At 44.5% G+C, this 8,866-nt stretch overlaps 1 pseudogene; it reads left to right on the top strand.

Moving 5' to 3' along the window:
• The first annotated feature begins 877 nt into the window (after positions 1-877).
• Positions 878-3,173, top strand: LOC124662999 (annotated as a pseudogene).
• The last annotated feature ends 5,693 nt before the right edge of the window (positions 3,174-8,866 follow it).

The raw sequence follows: 8,866 nt of genomic DNA, 5'->3' as shown, positions 1-8,866 counted from the left end.
GAGGATCATAGACGGTGGAGAAACTCACCCTTTGTGCTGGATCAAGAGAAATCGGACTGGAAAAGGTGGGGATCTTCTATTCTTCGTTCTTCCTTCTCCAACTCTTGCTCCTCCTCTTGCCACCGCTTCTTCTTCCTCCCGCACCTAGATCAGAAGCACTTCTTGTTGTGTAGAAGGACGATCTAGGGCATGAGAAAGAGTAAAGGGATAGAGGAAGTGGGGTGCCATGGGCCACGAGCTCCAGGTTGGGGATGGAGGAGAGGGAGCCTGGTTGGCTCCCGCGCGCCCTCCCGCGCGCCCGCGAGACCATTAGCAGCGCCATTCTCGCACGCCTCCACCTGTTGCGCTGCTCCGGGGGCGAGCACTGGGAGAGGAGATCAAGGAGAGAGATGGACGTGTTCATGGAGAGAGAGAACCGGGGAGGAAGACCAGCAGCGGGATGGGGATTGGATAGGGTTTGAGAAGCATGGTTGGGAGTGGGGAGAAGCTCGGTAGGGGATTGGGGGAGATGGACGGAGACCGCGAGCGATTGGAGAGGAGGCGCGAGCGAGGGGATTGGGGAGGACGAGCCCGCTCGAGGATTGGCGGGCCGGCGGCTAGGGTTTCTGCCCGCCTGATGTCTCCTTTTATACCTTTGTTACGTGTTGGTGGCCCGAATGAACGGACGAGATTTCAGCTGAGAGCATCCTATGGCTGAGAAGCAAGAAGCGCTGTGAAGCCCCCTATGGGGGGCATCGTTTATACCTTTAGATTAATTGAATTGTATTGTTTATTTTTTTTGTAAATAGTTAGGCGTCATGGGGAAGCATCAATCCGGTCATAAAAACGCCAAAAGAAAGAAAAGGAAGAAGAGTTAATTCAATCTCAAAGAGGGGCCATGGACAGATTTGTTAAAAGGAAGACAGAAGTATCTTCGGATAATCAGTCGGTTAATTCTTCTAACCTTGCACTTGCTATTGTTCCTTACAATGATCCTATAGAAAGTCAGACTGCTGGAAATAATGTTGAGGTAGAGGATGATCATATTGATATTAACATGAATACTTCACCGGATGCAGATGTTGATGATTCTTTTCAGTCTGATATATTTGATCCAAGATATTGGGATTCTCTTGATTCTAAACAAATTGACATTTTAGCACGGAACGGTCCAAAAAGAGACTCAATTAAGAAGGGTCCCAAAGATCGATACTCCAGAAGGTTTGGCTTGTCTATTCTAAGGACCTCGATAGAGTCTTCTGCTTTGGATGTAAAATATTTACAAAAGGGCGTCGAAAAGGTCAGCTGGCAAATGAGGGTTGTAATGACTGGACACATCTCAGCACTAGACTAAAAGAGCATGAGACAAGTGTGGGTCATGTTTTGAATATGACCAGATGGTACGAGTTGCGTGCTAGATTGGAACACATCAAACTATTGATAAATCTGCTCAGCGACAACTTGAGAAAGAAAAGGACCACTGGAGACAGGTTTTGTTCAGAATTGTTTGTGTTGTGAAATTTCTGGCCAAGCATAATCTAGCCTTTCGTGGTAGTAACGGAAAATTGTATGAAGATAACAATGGTAATTTCTTGGGTTTGATAGAGATGTTGGCTGAATTTGACCCTGTTACTCAGGAGCATGTTCGTCGTATTACAAATGAAGAAACTCATGCACATTATCTTGATCATAAGATTCAGAATGAGTTGCTACACTTGCTTGCTTCCTCTACCAGGTATGAAATCATTAAGAAAATAAAGAGTTCAAAGTATTTCTCTGTCATACTTGATTGTACCCCTGATGCAAGTCACCAAGAGCAAATGTCTTTAATTATAAGATATGTGGATACATCTTCAAAGCATGTTTGCATAGAAGAATCCTTTCTCGGATTTTTAGATGTAAATGATACGACTGGACAAGGATTATTTGATGTGCTAGAGAATGAATTAAAGCTTCTTGATCTTGATATCAATGATGTGCGAGGGCAAGGTTATGATAATGGGTCAAATATGAAAGGAAAAAATCAAGGAGTACAACGGAAACTTTTGAATGTAAATCCTAGAGTTTTCTATTCTGCTTGTGGTTGCCATAGTCTTAACTTGACACTTTGTGATATGGCCAAGACACGTGGTAGAGCTAAAGACTTTTTTGGAATCATCCAACGCATCTACTTCAGGTACATTTTTTTTAATTATCATTTAACATTGTATTTTATTTTGGCTTTGACAACATCCAACTATAACATTTATTTCCATTCTTTTATTTCAGGTTTCCGAAACTGATAATGATCCTAAGACAAGCAGTGAGGCTTTAGGTTTGGCAAAAAATGAACTTGGAAACTATGAATTTATAGTGGCAATTGTTATTTGGTTTGAGGTATTGTCTCGCTGTTAACTTAGTAAGCAAAAGCTTGCAAACTAAGGATATGCTTATTGATGTTGCTATTGAGAAAGTGCAAGGTCCGATGTCTTTTTTCGAGGGGCACAGGAAACTGGTTTCTTAGAGGCCTTGGAGAAAGCTAAAGGAATTGCACTTGAGTTGAATATTGATGCAAAATTTCGTGAAAAGCGGGAAATTAAAAGAAAGAAGCAGTTTGATGAGAACCCGGATGACACAAATATTGCCACACGATCGCGGAAGAATCATTTCGAGTCAACTATTTTATACCTCTTGTTGATCAAGCAATTTCCTCACTCAAAACCAGATTTGAACAATATAAGGGCTACCAGAAAATCTTTGGTTTCTTATTTACCTCTGAAAAGTTACAATCACTGGATGATGATACCTTGAAATCTTCTTGTGAGAATCTTCAGGCTGCTCTTACAAAAGATAAAAAATCTGATATTGATGCCAGTGATCTTTATGTTGAGCTGAAGTTTCTTCGAGAGTTCATTAAAGAAAATATGGGGCCAGCTGAAGTTCTGAATTTTTTGAAGAGGCATGATTGTTTTCCTAACGCAAGTATTGCATATAGAGTTTTATTGGCCATTCCTGTGACCGTTTCATCAGCAGAACGGAGCTATTCTAAGCTGAAGTTATTGAAGTCATATATGCGTACTACGATGACACAACAAAGACTCAATGATTTGGCGACAATATCACTTGAGAGTGAAATGTTGGAGAAGATTTCTTATGAGGATATCATTGAAGATTTCATTTCGAAGAATCCCAAAAGAATGATGTTATTTAAATAAATATTATGCAACCAGGAGTTGACTAGGTATGATTCTTAATATATCTAATTTTTATGTAAAATATTATTAAATATGTATTATATTTGTTGAATATTTTAAATTTAGTAGTATGATAGGGCCCCGTTTTAAATTTGTTGAATATTTTAAATTTTGCCGGCCCGGCCCTGGACACTATGTTAAAATGTGGTTCCTTATTTGATACTGCATTTTTTTCCTTCCCTATATGACACCTGGTTAAATTTTTTATTCCTGATATGACACTCTAGTTCATTTTGAGCATTGACGGTGTTAAGTAGTAGCATGAAAAGACACTTTTGCCCTTGTTGCATTATGCGACCAGATTTTGTACACTCCTAAGTAAAATCATGTTACATAAATGACAATCAAGACAATGGGATGCATATGTATTGCATGCCCTACGTATATTTTGGCCATCTCAATATTGCCCCTAGACTCTCTTTACATGCAAAGAGTTGAGCCTATGCGGCAGTGTGATCGAGTCTGGACATACGCGCCAGCCTTTACATGCGACAAGTTAAGCCTATGCGGCTATGTGATCGAATCTGGCACTCTGACCATACGCCCCAGCTTGGTGGCGTGAAAATCTACCAGACGTCCAATCGTACTAGCTTTCCCTCCCAAGCTAAGTACACTCTCCAGACTAGCAACGGCCCAAGAATCATGTACGTGTACGTGTATATAAGCACCGGCCGTTGCTGCAATTTGAGAGGAGTAGAGGATTAGGTGCAAGTGCTGCTATGTGTAGCAATCACAAATCATTTTCCGGTTTTTCCAGTTACTAGGTTCACGTGAGTGTTTTTTTGCCGTGGGTTCCGATCAAACGAGTAGCCCATATGAGCCAGATTTTCATGTACTACATGAATCCATCTATTGACCAAGATGCTTGCTTTCCACATGTGATGGTAGCAGTATCTATCTAGTACTGTGTTCTCATGAAAACCAACATGGACGGTGCACGCCACACAAAAACATAGGGGAACGTGGCCCTTTACACTTACACAGAGATTCAAGGGTAGTATGGTCTCAGCTGACGAAAAAAACTAACGGAACCAACGGTGATGTCATATAAGGGTAAGAGTTTAGACAAGGTGTCAAATAGGGAAGAAAAAAGTTCAGTGTCAAATAAGAAACCATATTTTAAGATAGTGTCATATAAGGAATTCTCCTATTCATATTCATCGACAGTAGTATGAGAGAACGTAAAAGTAATAATAAAAATTACAAACATGCCACATAACGACGATTACAAGCACCTGAACGAGCCGAAGGCGCGCCGTTGTCCTTGATCCTTCCTCACTGGAGCCGAGCAAAACTTGTCGTAGTATAACCTGTTGAAGTAGAACAACGAGAAGTCGTCGTTCGAAGACACCAAAGGACCAGCACACGAGAGAAGCAACCATCGGCGGTGAAGAGAAGCGTAGATCTGAAGGAACACCGACCAAATCCAGTGAGATTCACTGGAAACACACCTCCACACGCCCTCCGGAGATGCTAGACGCACCACCGGGACGGGGCAAGACAGGGAGGACTTTATTCTATCTTCAGGGAGTCACCGTTGTCACGCCTTCCTGAATAGGACACAAATCCTAAACAGATTGAGGAAAACATCAAAAATCGGAGCCCTCCCACCAGCAAGGACCGAGATCGACCACACATCAATTGCCCTAAGGCCACAAGAGGAGAGGTAGATCGGCGGCGGAAAACGAGAGGCAAGGGCCCTAATCGCTTATGTGCTCTCTCGGCAAGGAAGCAACTTTTTTTTAGTGTGGCGACTTCATGACGAATCCAGCCAGCCCGGACCCTGCAAGTTCCCAGCCTTTGGGCCTGCGACCTTCCCCAGAAAGCGCCCTAGGCGGGCCAACACGCAAAGAGCGGGCCTATCTAATGGGTTGGCCCAAGTACTGCAGCATTATTTTTGTCGGCCTGGACCTAAGTGCAGACTGCAGAGGTTGGCATTTTCCTTTTCTGGGGAACATAGTTTGGCGTTATCGTGGGGATTCTTTGCCTCAACGAGCGAGTAAGGCCATCTAAAAAAAAAAAAAAAAAAAAAAAAACGAGCGAGTAAGGCTTGACTGCTTCAGGAGAGTTCTTTTTTTTGCATAACCAAAAAAAATGGAGAGTTTATAGTTCTCTCCTGAACGATGAGTTTTTTTTTTCTGCGCTGAATGTTCTTTAGTCACGACTCACGAGCTCAGCTGACTACCACAGATCTCCTGTAAGTCACATTTTTTGTTCAGTAATTACGTGCGTTGAACAAAATTTGGACCTTGGTTACCGTGTACAACGCTATTGTTGACCTCCGTGGAGCATAGCTGACTTGCGGCGTTCAGTTGTTTTTTGGGCACACGGTTAATTGGAACCTCGGCTAGTTATTAGGCATGGAGGAACTTTGGTCGAAATCCACCTTTCATATCCATGCAAGCAAGTTTACTCGAAAAAATAAATCCATGTGAGCCTAAACTCACACAGATGCAACATGCTAGCCAGATCACCAAATCAACACAGCAGTTTCTGTACCTTTCCAGGGAAACTACGAGCCGCCGCCTCCCAACCCTAGCCTACCGCCGCCGCCTCCCAACCCTCCCGCCGCCGCCGCCGCCGGCAGCGTCGCCGGGGCAAAGATCTCGGGGCGTGGTGGCGGCGGGGGCCTCCCCTCGTGGCGCGTCGGGAACGGCGGCCAATGGAGCCTCTCACGCGGCGGCGGCCCTTCCGCCTCCCGGGGTGGCGGCGGCCGGATGAGGATGTAGGGACAGCGGCGGCCCTCCCGGGGGTCGATCCAGCTGCGGGCTGCGGCCTCCCCGCCTCCCATCGGCGGCATGCCGGCGGTGGTGGCTGGTGGAGGCGGGCGCCTTTCCCTCCGCCTCTCACCGGTGAGGGGTGATGATCTTGGGCTTCTCCCGCGCTACGAGGACGCCCGGGGCAGCAGCCTTGGGTTCAACGGTGGAGGTGACCCTCTGCTTCGCCGGAGAGGATCGGCCTGCGGTTGGTGGTGGTGGATCTATTGATCTATCACCGCGTTCCGGCGACGAGATGGAGGGGCTTGGAAGCCGGCGATGGCGTCGCCGGTGGAGGGTTGGAGTGGCCAGCCCAGGGTGGTCGCCGACGTGGGGGTCCGACCTGAATAAAGGCGGCGGTCCTAGGGCCTCTCGTGCGTGAAGAGGAGGACCTACCGGAGGCCTGGACTCGTGATCTGGCCGGAGTGTTGAGTTCCGGAAGGCTCCGCCGGCGAATGTAACAGTGCTTTTGCCTGGAGTTTGCTGGATCAGTGGTATTCGGTCGTGCGCACCCATGCTTTTATTCCGACCGATTGGTTCTGGAGGGAGCGACGCGAAGCTCTTTTTCTATGTTGACATCAAGTGACTATGGATCCATGATGAAAGTCGAAAGAAGAGAATTTCATGAAGGCCGGAGGGGGGACTAGCTAAGGAAGGTTCAAGTCTCCGCGCTGTTGAGGGACTTGCTTGGTGTTCCGGGCTTCACAGCAGCGGTATGAAAGTGGGGGCGACAATACAGGTGAAGTTCAGAGTCCTACCTTTCAGGGTGAAAATCCAAGGTCTGGCCTTAACTGGTTGTGCCTGGCAATGACCTTGTTGGAGGCATTGTTTTGAGAGCGGGGACTATCTTCAGGGTGAAAACCTAAGATCTTTGATCGGGCGACGACGATGTTAGAGAACTGTTCCCTTCTTGGAGACGTCGTTTTTGGAGAGTCTGTTTTTCAGATGTTGTCTTGGCGGTGGATGTATTGATGTTGTTAGGCCCGAGATACTGTAGCGGGACTTTTGTTTCTTAGTTTTCTTTTCGTTTTTTAGCTGTGTGCATCCGTAATGCCATTAGGGTGGTGCGTTGTTGCAGAGGCTGGGTGTAATTGGTATCTTTTGATATTAATATATTCCCCGTATCGAAAAAGATCATACTCCTGTGCTATGATTGTTGGTCATTTCTGTACCTGACCGGCAAACCTGTGCTAGAACTGTTGCCAAACCATAATGCAGTCTGCATTGTTTGGTTGACCCAATAAGAAAAGTTTGGTCGATCAGTTGCCACTACAAGATGACCATGGATTGCACTGTTACTCCATGTCAGTAGTGCTGTGAAGTTCTTTTTTTTCTTCTCGCGGGAGTTTGAGGAATTAGAACATCCTTTTAGCACACCTAGAAAAAATATTAGGCCACCAAAATTAGGTTTTAGGGTACGGCGTACTAGCAGATGGCGTAAAATAGGAGACCACACGCATATCAATATATCAGATTCAATTTTGCAAGATCACTGCAAACATATATACAATATTAAAAGTTAATTAAACATGCATGATTTTGAAATGAGGAAATAGAGCTTACTTTTCTGAACATTTTGACATATTATTTACTTTTTCCTTCAAAGTTTAAATATTCTTCTGTCAAATCTAGAAAAGATTAAAATTGAGTTAGGTTAATGGTGACGTCCGCACGACCAAATCCTATCATGACGATGCTAAGCGGTGGCGCACGAAGGTGACCGACGCGGGGACGCTACGGAGCTAGTGGGAAACAAAGGAGAGGCCCGTCATATCCTATCGGAGTAAGCTTGGCAGGAACATCTAAAATATAAAATATATGATATTGGAATCATTATAAAATATATATTTCTATTATATGCATTTGATATTGTGAATGTTGATGAATTTTTTCTATATTCTTGGTCAAACTATACAAACTTTAATTTTAACTAAACCCACAATGCGAGGTAAATAAAAATGGAAGGAGTAGGCTAATAGGTCTAAAATCAAAAATATCGTTGGCTTTGTCTTCTTCGGGATTATGGCAACGTTCACGGATCTTAACCAATGGAGATGCGAGACTCTTAGGATGTAGAAGTTATGGATGGCATATGAATCGGTAAAGTTATCTTAGCACATACAACAATTCACCATTCTTTGGGAAGGCCTCTCCGATGTTCACCTTGCCCAAGACGTCCCCGACAACATTTATGGAAATTTACAAATGATGGGAAGTATTCCACACCCACGGCATACAAAATGCAATTTGAAGGCCTTGTCTCAACAACTTTTAATGCCTTGGTTTGGAAAGATTAGACTCCTCACAAGTGCAATTCTTTTTCTTGGTTGTTTATGCAAAATAGGATTTGGACGGTGGACCATTCACAAACTAGGGGATGGCCAAATTCTAAGATTTTTCCTCTATGCAATCAAGTCCAAGAATCGCTGGCACATCTACAAGTATAGATGCGCTACTAGAATTTGGAAGGAAATCCTTTCGTGGTGTGGCATTGAGAACATCAATCCAATATATTTGGGCTATCGAACCATCTGTTGATGATTGGTGGACTAAAGTTGCTCTTGACAAGGGGAAAGAAAAAAGGCATGGCATCGCTCGCCATGGTTGTCTGTTGGAAGATTTGGAACAAGTGCAATGCACAGGTCTTCCGACACCAAACGTCTCCCGTAGCCATTGTCATCGCCAAAATTAAAGATGAGGCAAAAGCATGGAGCCTATCGGCGGTGCGCTTTCTTTATGAGTTATGTAATTCCGGGAGAGATGTCTTTTGGTCTTAAAGTCCTAGCGCTTGTCCTACGCATTTGTCCGAAACAACTTCTTCTCTATTAATTAATAAAAATGGCGAGTCTCTTGCCTTATTTAAAAAAAAGTATCTTAGAATTGCCAGCACATCCCACA

Source organism: Lolium rigidum, chromosome 6, assembly GCF_022539505.1.
Source record: "Lolium rigidum isolate FL_2022 chromosome 6, APGP_CSIRO_Lrig_0.1, whole genome shotgun sequence".
Classification (NCBI taxonomy): Eukaryota; Viridiplantae; Streptophyta; class Magnoliopsida; order Poales; family Poaceae; genus Lolium; species Lolium rigidum.
This window is presented reverse-complemented; position numbering and strand designations above follow the sequence as displayed.